We start from the raw sequence: 14,374 nt of genomic DNA on the forward strand, positions 1-14,374 counted from the left end.
GTATAACATCTATACAGGTACAAAACATGGATTTACTCATATGAGCCCGAAACCAAAACAGCAGTCGACTGTACGGGAAGAACCAAATCCAGCAAAAGTTGTTCGCACTCGAAGCACTTTAAATAAAATACTGGCCTGTTTTTCCGGTATAAACGGACATATCGCTACCGTTGCTTTAGAGAACCGTAAGACCGTAAATTCTGAATGGTATAGAACAATTCGTTTGCCAGAAGTTTTTCGTGAAATAGGGAAAACGAACGCAAGACGCAAAATCATGTCACACATCGGCTCAAACAACCGAATATTTGAGCACCCGAAATGACGAATTGATGAGCCACCCGCCGTATAGTCCTGACTTGGCACCTATCGACTTCTGTTTCGATTTATTAATTGTAGTTTGGTTGACGTAAAGATGATTTTTGCCTTTCTCATATAGAAAGGTTATGCAATCACTGTGAAAACCGACTTCTGAACCGAGGCCCGGAGGGCCGAATGTCATATACCAATCGACTCAGTTCGTCGAGTACGCAAAATGTCTGTGCGTGTGTGTGTATGTGTGTGTGTATGTAACGTTTTTTTGCACTAACTTTTCACAGAGATGGCTGAACCGAATTTCACAAACTTAGATTCAAATGAAAGGTCTTGAGGTCCCATAAAAAATTCCTGAATATTTTTTGGATCCGACTACCGGCTCGGGAGTTATGGGGTAAAATGCGCAAAAAAAAAGAAAATATGTGTTCTAACTTTTCTCATAGATGGCGCGACCGATTTTCACAAACTTAGGTTCAAATGAAAGGTCCTGTAGTCCTATAGGTAATTCCTGAATTTCATGCGGATCCGACTTCTGGATCCGGAAATATAGGGTAAAGTGGGTTAAAATTGAATCACTTAAAAAAAATTCAAAATCGACCTAAAATCTTTTCCAACTGATAGTTTTTATCAGTAGACGTTCAAACAAACCGATTTCGGTTATTCTTTTAAGAATCGAAGAAAATTATTTTGAAGAATACCACAGTATTTTATATAATAGTATGATTGATATGAGAAAGGCATCATTACACCACTAGGTGGATTAAAACAGGTTTTTTGGAAAAAGATACGCTCCGAGACAGGACTCGGACTTACGTTCTTATGCAATCCGTGCAGACGCGTTACCATTTTCGGCACCCTAAGCTGTGATCTATCACATGACTGGGTCCGGTAAGCGTAAATCGAACATGGCCTAAATCCTAGCCGCCTCACGACCAGTATCATATATCCAAACATCTTTCCTGTTCATCAAACAACAAACACTAGTCAAACCAATTAAAATTAATAAATCGTTGAAAAAAAAACTACGGTTTCATTTTCCCGTCCCAATCTGCTTCTGGTAGGAAAGAGCAGACTATCAAACTGACTATTCATAGGGTCTGTCGCTGACGATAACCAGACAGCGATTGAGAAGGCAACAAGTGATTATAAAGATACTCTCCAACTACTCCAGTGCTTGAGCGAAAGAATAGGTATAGAGCGAGAACACAAGTGTTTGTTGTCTGATGAACAGAGAAGATGTTTGGATATATGATACCGGTCATGAGGCGGCTAGGATTTAGACCATATTTGATATACGCTTACCAGACCCAGTTGGCGGTTCAATGCATACGGCACTGGTCTTACAAGCCAGTTGTCATATGTTCGAGCCCCGACCTGGAAGGATTCATAGTGTCAGTAGGATCGTAGTGTACTAGCCATGCAATGATTCTGTATAGAAAGGCCAAATTCCACAAAAGGAATGTAATGCTAAGGCTTTACTTTGCTTTACCAGACCTAGTCGTGTGGTAGAGCCGTGTCTATAACAGCTTAGGGTGGCGAAATTGTAACGCGTCTGCACGGATTCAATAAGAACGCAGGTTCGAGTCCTGTCTCTGCAGGTTCGAGTCCTGTTCCTGATGTTTTTCCAAAAAATCATCTTTTCTGTAATTCATTTGTCTTCTTCAATATATGTTTTCACCCAGTCATTGCAAAAACTATACTTCTATTCGTTTCCTTCCGTGAAGAATAAACTGCGCGGAGAGCGATTCAGTACTCCTGAAGGAGCTGTTTTGAAGCGTTCAAAACCCATATTTTGAAGGTACTTCAAGAAGAACGAAAAAAAGTTATTCAAATTGGTTCAAGAGTATGCAAAAGTGTATTGATCATCTAGGGGAATATTTTGAAAAACAATAAATCATTTCCGATCTAACATAATACGTTTTCATTCATAGGGTAAATACATAAGTCATAACCCTCGTACGTACCGCGTAAAATAACTGCGCAAAAAAAACGCGCAATTTCGGAAATCCGCGTAAAGAATCCGCAAAATTGAAGATTTTTGGTTAATGCTAAATATCTTAGAAATGCATGAAACGATCAGATCTGCTGTAATCTAAAAAAAATGTATGAATAAAATCTACTTGGACTAATTTTGAGATTTCCGAAATCGAACTTTATTTTTTGATGCCAAATGTCTAAGAAATGCATGAAACGTTGAGTCTCAAAAAAATTGTTTTTCGAAAAAAACGACTTTGGTATTTTGAGATTTTGAGACCGCATAATTCGGAATTCCGCGTAGAAAATAACCGTAAAATTGATGATTTTTTTCATGCCAAAAGCCTTAGAAATTCATGAAACGTCGAGATCTGGTGTAATCTTAAAAAAATTCTAAGTGTCAGACGGTTGACCTAAAAATTTGCATTTCTAAGACAAAACAAGAAAATCGAAGAATCTTTGCAAATTTTCGTAAAAAACCGCGAAAATCCGCGTAAAAAAACGATATAAAAACCGCGTAAAAAAGACCTCAGTGTAATACCACGTTTTACTTAAAAAACAACATATATGCTCTTTTGAAATCCTAAAATCAATGAGGGCGTTTTCCGGAAAATCTAGCAAAAGTTCATCCGTGAACAAAAACTATACTGGTCAACTTAAGTTTACGTTTCGTCTTCGACTCATCAGTGCGTCAGCAGATTATGTTGAACTGCTGGCGCAAACCCCTGGATCAACATAATCCGCTGAGCAGACGTAAAGTTAATGCTATTGGCAAGACACTTTTTTATCACACAAGAAGTGTAACGTCTAAACTGACGTCTCGAACGAAACAAGTTGCGGCTTACTGGCCGTACATATTGTGGTAATTTGAAGGTTATTATACTGGTCAAGTTATCTTTTTTCTTTATTTAAACTTATTTCGAGTGAAAATTTTATTCCCAATATAAAGCCAATTTCACTTTGTTCAAAAATCGATTTTTTTGAATCTGAAATAATTTGGCATTTTGACATGATCAATTCGTGCAGTGAAAAAAATACTGATCGGAATACATGGCCTACAGAAAAAAAACATAAATCCGTTACCATTCTCATGATTAATGGTGTGATTTAATCCATCTAGTAATGTAATTATATCTTACTCATATCCCTTCTAAATTCTACTGTGGTGTTCTTCAAAAAACTTTCGTAGCTTCATTTGCGGTTTTGAGGATCATGTCTGCGATAAATGTGTACTCTTCCTACGGAGGAAGATCTGCTATTAGTTCTAGTTTCTTAGATATCGAGGTTGCGAAGCTTTTTCATTTTTCATCTTCTACGACTCCCTATTTCATCTGAGCTTATATTTCCATCTCGTCCCTTCATCTCATAACTTTGAACATGAAACATATCGTTCAACGTACCTGAACCAAACTGACAAAAAGGTTTAAATTGTGTATTTAAATTTTTGTCACACTTTCCAATCATAAAACTGGTTTCAATCCTTCAGTGATAGTTTTTTCCATAAAAAAATAAATTCACTTTCCAATTTTGGACATTTTCGTCTCACACTTTGCAGTTTCTGAATTTCTACGAATTTGTAGCATTAGGTATAGTTCCGATGTAAAGTATATGATATTTACACACTTAAAAAAATCCCTGTGATTTTACATCTTATTAGATGCACATAAATGGAGCGTCGCAGTTCACGCAAATTTACGTCGAAGAACATTTAATATTGTGTCTAGGACTCCATGACATAAATTTCATTGAAATAAAAAAAGAATACTGATAGCAACCGCCGCGACTTGAACCGAGAGTCATTGGATCGTAAGTACGTCTGTTAATCGACTGAGCCACAGAAGCATGCAGTGGCTTGGCTGGTAAAAGGAGCATTTAAGTTCATACAGTCGCACCTGCTAGCATAATGCAAGTTACAGTCGAAACCAGTAAAATTCAAGCACATCTAACATTAAGTCATTACAAATGAGATTTTCCGTCATTTGACAAATTAGGTCTTTATCAGTGCCGTAGTTGTTCAAGTTTCATTGGTTAGTCGTTGACTTTGTTGATAGGGCGCCTTGATTTCCGTGGTACAGGGGCGCATTGCAATTGACTGAAGTTAGATTTTTTTGACGGGGTTTGTTGTTTCTTCATCTTCGTATTTATGTATACAAAAGTTATATAGTACTAAACTCTAAAAAAATTTGAATTTTACAGGTGACTTAATCCCTCATAAGATCTAACTCATAAAGACCTAATCTGTCAAACGACGGAATATTTCATTTGTAATGAGATAATGTTAGATTGGCTTGAATTTTACTGGTTTCGACTGTAACTTGCATTCTACTAGCAGGTGTGACTGTATGCATTTAAATGCAGCTTTTACCAGCATAGCAGATGCATGCTTCTGTGGCTCAGTCGATTAACAGACATACTTGCGATCCAATAATGATTCTCGGTTCAAGTCGCGGCGTTGCTATTTTTTTTTATTTCAACGAATTCATGTCATGGAGTTTTAGACACAATATTAAATGTTCTTCGACGCAAATTTGCGTGAACTGCGACGCTCCATTTATGTGCATCTAATAAGATGTAAAAATTTTAAGTGTATACTTAATCTTTCAAATGACGCAATGTTCCACTCGCATAGAATTTTACACGCTCCGAATGTAATTTGCACTCGGCTACCAAGTGCCGCTGTATGGATTTATATGTATCAATTATTCAATGAACAGATATGAGCTCTGTGGTTCAGTCGAGTAACCGATGTGCTTGTGATCTTATGTTTCTCTGTTCAAGTCAAGCTGCTGCTAACAATCTTTTGTTTTTGTTTCGTTCGTTTCAAGTCATGTAATTTCCGAATCACACAATTTTACATGTTTTTGAATAAAAATGTGTGTGAAATACGACGTTCCATTTATATGCATCTTACAAATTAAAAAGGTGATGGTAGTTTATACCGAAGAAAGTGATATATTTCCGGATCCGGAAGTCTTCTTGGTAAGGCAATTTATCAGAAACCAAAGAATAAAGAAAACAACAACTGTTCCAACGAATTGTATTTAGCCATGACCTAACAAGACCTGCAAATTGATTTTGCGTATCTTTGCACTGTCACTTTCAAATAAAATATTCATGGAAATTGAAATATTTAACACTTATCATTCTATTATCCCGAAATACGTCGTTAGATTCAAATAAAATTCAATTGAAATTTCAGTTAAACTTTTATAATACTTTTCGTTTGAATTGAAATTTATGCAAATTAGCCAAGCAATTATTGTGAAAAATTTGTCAAATATTTTGACACACACCTACATGAACATTTTGCCATCTAGACTAATTCAAATGATGTGGGACAGTTAAACCAATAGTCGTCTCATTAGTCAGGACATCACAGTATTTATCCGATTACTCGGTCTTCAGCACACATATGATGCATTCGGAGCCAATATCTGCGCCAATGCAGCCCTAACAATCAAAATTAGTGTGAAAACGAACTATACTTCTGTTATGAAAACGTGAAAATCGGAGCAGAATGCATATATTTTCTTCTTATTCTTTGAACCCATGCACAGTAGGGAAAAATGGATCAAAAACACTACGACTTTTTGGAGGCATGTTACTGCTGACCACAAAGCACTTTTTTGGTGTAAAATGCTATCATGTTCATTTTACCTCAAGGTCCCTTTTGTCGTGAATACGATTTACTTTACTATGAGGCACCTTTTACAAATTTCCCCTCTGTGAGAGTAATAAGTTTTTGATCGTGAATATCTCTTATTGTATCTAACGTATCAACATAATTTTTGCTACATGCCATCAGAAATATCATCATCAATTTATGATAACATTTTCAGTTGTATGACATAATCACAAATAATTCAAAATTAAAGTATTCTGAAATTTTTGGTATAAACTGGTATCAAAGAAGGAAAGTCATGACGTCTTTCTCGTACCTGGGTAGATATAAAACGTTAACACTTGATATATTTCGTTCAGCTCAGTTTCAGGTATCAAGAATTCAGTTCGGTATTTAATCGATTAAAGAAGATCGATTGCGTCATCCTGCTGCTTATCGTTTGTATTCTAACAAAATAAGTGGAATACGATGGGGAACATTACGCAAAATCAGACCTTCTAATGGATTTAAATATTATCTAAAGAACTATTAGAAATACTTATCTGGTGAAATAGCTATGCAAATCAGAAGTGAATATAACCAGTTTAGTGAAGGTTTACAGTTTAATTGATTCTAATTGAAAAGTTTTCGCATTTTTTCCCGGCTTTTTTAATTGGATTTTGGTAGTGTCAGATGTTTTAATGTTCATTATATTTGCATTAATATAAATTTCAAAATTTTTCGTATTGAATAAAAAAGTTGAACATATACGTCCTCCTTTTTTATCATGAAGAACTATATAAATTATTTCATAATATTGAACTGTATGTCAGAACGTTTGATGTAACTAATCCGTACTTGAGTGCAGTGCATTGTTTCAAACTCTAGTAAAGAAGGGGAAAGCTTGCACAATTCACATAATCGATTCACTAACTGATATTCAGAAGTGTACCAGTTTAATTCCTATTCAAGTCATCTAGTTATGTCTCTGACATTACCCACCCTTCTTTTTGTACTGGATTGTAATCAAGTTTAACTATATAACATATCACAGAAGAAGTTTCAGAAGACCGAATAGAATGTTTCTGATGTAAAAAGGTCTGACAAATCATTGGCATATAGTTTTAATGACAGCAGGAAACTCGTTGTACCGTTTTTAATCTACAATCCAGAAGCAGATCCAATACGATCTATCAATATTGGTTCACATTACGTAGGAAACTGCAGAAATCCAAGTACATACAATAGGATTGGTAATACTAGCCCTTTTAATCCGTTTTACACCAATTTATTTCATAAATCGTATCATTGGTTAAAATTTCTATCGCATTCCGAAAGGAGGCTTATTGCGGTTGATTAAAATTATATCAATAAAAAAAAGATGATCTAAAAAAAACTAAAAATTAAATTACAAATAACTTTAGTGACCGCATGAATCATGTTATACCGTTTCACACCAATATTGATAGGATAAATTGGAGTAACACGGTATAACATGATTCGTGCGGTCATTGAATCTATGTGTTATCTACTTTTTATGGTATTCTACACAATATCAGTCGATTTTGATCAACCGCAGTAAGCCTTCTTTTGAAATGCGAAAGAAAGTTTAATTAATGGTACGATTTATGGAATTAATTGGAGTGAAACGGGTTAAACGAGCTAGTATTGTTATTCCCATTGTATGTACTTGGATCACTGAATTTTTATAAGTAATATGGACCACTATGACTAGGTCGCATTGATTCTGCTTCAGGATCGTAAATCAGAATTGAACTTAAAATTAAGTTTGAAGGAAAATTGGGGTAGAACGATGTTGCACGATTCATGGGATCATGGAAACTACCTGTTAATTAGTTTGTAGGGCTATGTGCGTAACATCGAACTATCTTGGTTTAACATAATTGATTTTTCAGGGTTTTACAGTTAGTGAGGTAGGAAAAAAGAAAAATTTGGGGCAAAGCGGCCATGATAGTGAATTTTGCGGCTATTCTAATTATCATCAATCGATTCTACGGTCAATTTTACATAAGATAAACCTACTTTGAAAATATTTTCAAAGATTTTTATGAAATTATTTAGTAAAGTCGCGTTCTTCATCCTTTTTCCCCACAGTGCAATGTATTAATCAAAGACAGCAGATATCATTATTAGTAATGATCCTAAAATGTCAAAATTAGTGGTAAACCTGAGATGATCTAGGGTACAGATACCCTATGAAACTCAACCTCGTTTTAAAAGATGGTTGATGCAATTATTGCATACTTTTCAAAATGAGAAAAAACAAAAAGCACGTCTCACTATCCATGAAATACAGTATCTATTCATACCCTAATGGCAACGACAAATGGAGCTCATGCCGGTAGAATCTTTCTACAGACAACTTTATGCATAAAAATGTCTTTTAATACATGCTGGGTACAGCTAACGTATACGCGGCACAATGTTATAATCCAGTCTATCCTAGTTCATTTTCAATATTTTGGCGATTGATTATTTTCCATTTTAGTCAAATTGCCTAAATGTATGCAATTTCGTACTACTCGTCTTGTACACAAACGAGTATACATTGACAGAAAATACCAGCAAACAGCTGTTCGAATTAATACAGCTTGTCATATCATTGAAAAAAATCATAGTGTCTTCAAGTGGCTATCATAGTCTATAGCGTTATAAGTGTGTTAGATATTCTGAAATCAGGAGATCGAAGCTCGAATCCGGTCATGAATAAAAAAACCATCATAGAATTTTTTTATGTTGTTGTCAATAAAATCACTAAAATGTAAATTCCCGATGATGTTTTACCCTTTCTATTTTTAGCCTTTGCTCGCGGTGTTTTCAGTAATGTCAGAGCAGATCAGTAACTGATTGTGCTTTTCAATTTTGTTTTCATTATTTGGCAGTAAAATTAAACTGAGAATAAGTTTTGTTATCAACTAGAGAAATTCCATATCTCTTTTCGATTTCAGTATGTTTTTCGATATTATAGTACTATTTATCTGCTTCCGATTTTGATTTTTTAACTTTTAAGGCGACCAATACTAAGCAAATTGAGTAACCGATAAATACGAATATCACATCAAATTCGGAAGAAAATGTTTATTTTAGCGCTTAGTGGATAGCTTTTAAGGAAAATAAATTCCATTTATTTCCACAATATCAAAAATTTCCTAACTATTTCCCACTAATGTCACGAAATAGTAACAGACACAGATACTAATAGTGGGAGGAAAGTGCGGTGCTATCTCTGTTGTACTAGTACAGGTGAATCATTTTACATCTTACAGATAACTCATTTAGCTAAGTTACATTTAAATAAATGGTAGATTGGAATGTTTATATTTACATATATTCCTAAACTTTCAGCTACGTTTAGTTTCCATCGGTTAGATGTTTAACATAAAATTGTAATGTGATTCGTAGTAAGCTCATAATTTTCTAAGCATGTTCAGCTATTTTTGTCTTGGAATGATAACCTTATCTAATTTCTCCGAAGTGCACTTTGTTTATATGATCCGGATTTTTTCAAAGTATCTCTATGGTCTTATGTAGATCCTAGTATTATTCTTACGGAATACCAAATCTAGATCAAAACTTTTTAGTTTTGTTTTGGGCATGGCATGGCTGAAATCTATTAAAATTATTTTTAATTTTTCTGATGATTGGGTTGAAGTAGTAAGTGATTGTTTTTCAACAGTTTTTCTATTTATCAAAAATTGTTTGAATTAATTGCTCCGAATATTAATTGAGCTTTCCAATATCGAGAATGTTTTTTTTTCTCGTTTCTTACCGCATTTTCTCCATGGGCTAGGTTATGCATTCAATAAATCATATGGTGAAAAGCTACCATTTTATGCTGATGAGAATAATTAGAAGTATAACATATAATACTTTCCGTATTAGTTAGCTTTCTATATATCAAAAAGGATAAGTTTTCCGTCTTCCTCGTGATGAAAATGTCTAAGAAGTCTGCTGTTATTTGCTTCTTCACAAGTGAATTTAATGCTTTTGTTCATGTTATCGAATGGTGAACTACCTCACTATGTATTGAGTAGGTATTTAATCAAAATGATAAAATTGCATAAAGTCTCATCTCAGAAGCATATAAGAAATTGGAAAATACCAATGAAAAAGTACCATCAGTTGAATTCATGTAGTGATTAATTCTACTATACCGACCTTCCACTATACAAGGCCGAGTTTGAAGAAAAGATGCCAGTATTTATAATAATTCATCTCGTTCAAAATTATTGAAATTCATCATTTCTTATTCAAAACCTCATTATTGTCCAATTTTTCAATAAAGACAACTTAAAACTATTAAAAGCTGTTAATGAAGATTACAAACAGTTATAAATGCTAGTATATTTTATGTTTGAATATAATAACTGTTAGAAAAATTGTTGTTAAGGCAGCACTGCTCAAAGCTGACTTGTGCATTGCTTCCTCCCGAGATTCTATTTATAGAACTCACAAACAAAGAAATAATTTGCGCTTCATAAACACTTGCGCCCTCACTAAGATTTTGTTATATATTTATAAATACTTTCATCCTTCACTCCTTCATTTCCCTATCGTGATTCTGCGCCTTAGAATAATTCCTGAGGTGCCCTTCCAAATTATCTTTACAAGATGTTATGTATTAAACTTGAAAATAAGTAATAAGTTGCGCCCTCAGTTGGATCAATTATTGTTTTCAAAAATACTTTCATTCTGCGCCCTGAAATCTATTGTATGAGTCGCCCTTTTCCATTTTCCTGCGCCCTGGAACTATTACTAAGGCAACCTTCCAAATTATCCTTACAATATGTTATTTTTTTGCTTGAAAATAAATAATAATTTGTGCCCTCTTCTTACGATTATTTAATGTATTTAAAATACTTTCATCCTGCGCCCGGGAATTAATTATATGGGCGCCCTTTTCAATTCTCTAACCGTGATTCTGCGTCCTAAAATCATTCCTTGTGCGCCCTTCCAAATTATCCTTACAAGATGTTATTGATTTAAATTGAAAATAAATAATGATTTGCGCCCTCAAAAGGATATTTTACTTTAATCAAGATTACTTTCATCCTGCGCCCTGAGAGAAATTATGTGGGCACCTTTTTCAATTCTCCTACCATGAGTCTGCGCCCTGGAATCATTTCCAAGTTGCGCTTCCAAATTATCTATACAAAATGTTATTTATTAAGATTGGAAATAAATAATGATTTGCGCCCTCAGAAGGATATTTTACTTTAATCAAGATTACGTTCATCCTGCGCCCTGAGAGCAATTATGTGGGCGCCTTTTTTAATTCTCCTACCGTGAGTCTGCGCCCTGGAATTATTTCCAAAGTGCCCTTCCAAATTATCCATACAAGATGTTATTTAGTTAGATTGGAAATAAATAATGATGCGCCCCCTTAGAAGGATATTTTACTTTAATCAAGATTACTTTCATCCTGCGCCCTGAGAGCAATTATGTGGGCGCCTTTTTCAATTCTCCTACCGTGAGACTGCGTCCTTGAATCATTTCCAAAGCGCCCTTCCAAATTATCCATACAAGATGTTATTTGGTTAGATTGAAAATAAATAATGCTGCGCCCTCTTAGAAAGATATTTTAATATAATCAAGATTACTTTCATCCTGCGCCCTGGAACAATTTATGTGGGCGCCTTTTTCAATTCTCCTACCATGAGTCTGCGCCCTGGAATCATTTCCAAGGCGCCCTTCCAAATTATCCATACAATGTTATCTATTTAGATTGAAAATAAATAATGATTTGCGCTCTCAAAAGGATATTTTACTTTAATCAAGATTACTTTCATCCTGCGCCCTGAGAGAAATTATGTGGGCGCCTTTTTCAATTCTCCTACCATGAGTCTGCGCCCTGGAATCATTTCCAAGGCGCCCTTCCAAATTATCTATACAAGATGTTATTTATTTAGATTGGAAATAAATAATGATTTGCGCCCTCAGAAGGATATTTTACTTTAATCAACATTACTTTCATCCTGCGCCCTGAGAGCAATTATGTGGGCGCCTTTTTCAATTCTCCTACCATGAGTCTGCGCCCTGGAATCATTTCCAAGGCGCCCTTCCAAATTATCTATACAAGATGTTATTTGTTTAGATTGGAAATAAATAATGATGCGCCCCCTTAGAAGAATATTTTGCTTCCATCCTGCGCCCTGAGAGCAATTATGTGGGTGCCTTTTTCAATTCTCCTACCGTGAGACTGCGTCCTTGAATCATTTCCAAAGCGCCCTTCCAAATTATCCATACAAGATGTTATTTAGTTAGATTGAAAATAAATAATGCTGCGCCCTCTTAGAAAGATATTTTAATATAATCAAGATTACTTTCATCCTGCGCCCTGGAACAATTTATGTGGGCGCCTTTTTCAATTCTCCTACCATGAGTCTGCGCCCTGGAATCATTTCCAAGGCGCCCTTCCAAATCATCCATACTAGATGTTATTTATTTAGATTGAAAATAAATAATGAGTTGCGCTCTCAAAAGGATATTTTACTTTAATCAAGATTACTTTCATCCTGCGCCCTGAGAGCAATTATGTGGGCGCCTTTTTCAATTCTCCTACCATGAGTCTGCGCCCTGGAATCATTTCCAAGGCGCCCTTCCAAATTATCTATACAAGATGTTATTTATTTAGATTGGAAATAAATAATGATTTGCGCCCTCAGAAGGATATTTTACTTTAATCAAGATTACTTTAATCCTGCGCCCTGAGAGCAATTATGTGGGCGCCTTTTTCAATTCTCCTACCATGAATCTGCGCCCTGGAATCATTTCCAAGGCGCCCTTCCAAATTATCTATACAAGATGTTATTTATTTAGATTGGAAATAAATAATGATGCGCCCCCTTAGAAGGATATTTACTTTAAACAAGATTACTTTCATCCTGCGCCCTGAGAGAAATTATGTGGGTGCCTTTTTCAAATCTCCTACCGTGAGTCTGCGCCCTGGAATTATTTCCAAAGCGCCCTTCCAAATTATCCATACAAGATGTTATTTAGTTAGATTGAAAATAAATAATGATGCGCCCCCTTAGAAAGATATTTTAATATAATCAAGATTACTTTCATCCTGCGTCCTGGAACAATTTATGTGGGCGCCTTTTTCAATTCTCCTACCATGAGTCTGCGCCCTGGAATCATTTCCAAGGCGCCCTTCCAAATTATCCATACAAGATGTTATTTATTTAGATTGAAAATAAATAATGATTTGCGCCCTCAGAAGGATATTTCATTATAATCAAGATTACTTTCACGCGGCACTTTTTTCAATTGAATTATTTTTTTTTGCACCCTTCATGTTAATTGAATCAGTCATTATCAAAATTTCAAAAAAAAAATGTTTTCGGTTGCAGTTTCAAGAGCTGGTTAGTCACTGACTAACTGTGACTAACCGCAACTACTGCACTGGTCTTTATGAATTACATCGTATGAGGGATTAAATCACCTGTAAAATTCAAAAATTTTTAGAGTGTAATACCAAACTTATGAGGTTAGGATTAGCGTGTAGGATGTACTGATATGTTACCTGTTTAGAATCAGCGTGTATGAAAAACTACTTTTCCTAGGAACACTGTACCCAGGAAGTGGTGCCTACGTGAAAATCAGAAGATCCATATTACAGTTAACCTCGGTCGCGTACACACGTAGAAAAAAAAAATCTGTGCGAAAAGCACGTGCTTCGTATTTTATTTTACTGCTATAAATTGATTCCTTTCAAAACATGATCACTATTTTATAAAATTAAACCACTATTCAATGTTGGATAGTTTCATAATTAGTAATGTTGACTTTTCACTTGTTTAAATAACGATTGAAAATATAATGAATATGAAATGAGAATTTGCACTAAACTTGCTTGGTTGTGCCTCATTTCTCATTTCGTATCGCAAGGCTGCCAAGTTTTTTCATAATGTTATGGAATTTTGTTTTCTTTAAATTACCACCACCATTATTGGTATCCGTGACATTACTTCAATTATTTTATTGATATTTATATTTCAATAAAATTATTTCGGCTTCGAATAATAAACAGCAATCAGTGGTTTGTTTATGTGTTCATTGCGTTCATTCTAATTTGAATTAGGTTTTTTACCGTCACTGCTAACCTCAATCGGATGAACATATTTTGACAGTTCAGCGATACTGTTCGTGAATAGACTTTTTATTGTTTGTCTATTGACAAACGGATGAGACCGTTCACGGTCCATATTGCCTGAATAGAGTTTGAAAACATTTGTTAACGATTCGATACGGTTCGTTTCAAAGATTAATTAAATAAAAGCGGCTAGTTGTGAAGTGTAAAAATGATTGTTTGAGATATGTTCCTCGATTTTGTTTAAGCTTGTTTGTAAAAAGTACCGCTGTACTGTCAAGGATGAATTTTTGTTCATTTGTGACGACACAAAAAAAAATTTAATACGTGTTAATGGATTTGTAAACAAACCACTGTTAGTTGTCAAAAGATGA

The 14,374-nt window shown here is 34.8% G+C and overlaps 1 protein-coding gene across 7 annotated transcripts in view; it reads left to right on the forward strand.

Annotated features, from left to right (window-relative positions):
- LOC131437068 (uncharacterized) overlaps nt 1–14,374 on the forward strand; it is a 561,034-nt gene that overhangs the window by 294,882 nt on the left and 251,778 nt on the right. The gene's annotated exons all lie outside the window — the stretch shown is intronic.

This window comes from Malaya genurostris, chromosome 3, assembly GCF_030247185.1.
Source record: "Malaya genurostris strain Urasoe2022 chromosome 3, Malgen_1.1, whole genome shotgun sequence".
Classification (NCBI taxonomy): domain Eukaryota; kingdom Metazoa; phylum Arthropoda; class Insecta; order Diptera; family Culicidae; genus Malaya; species Malaya genurostris.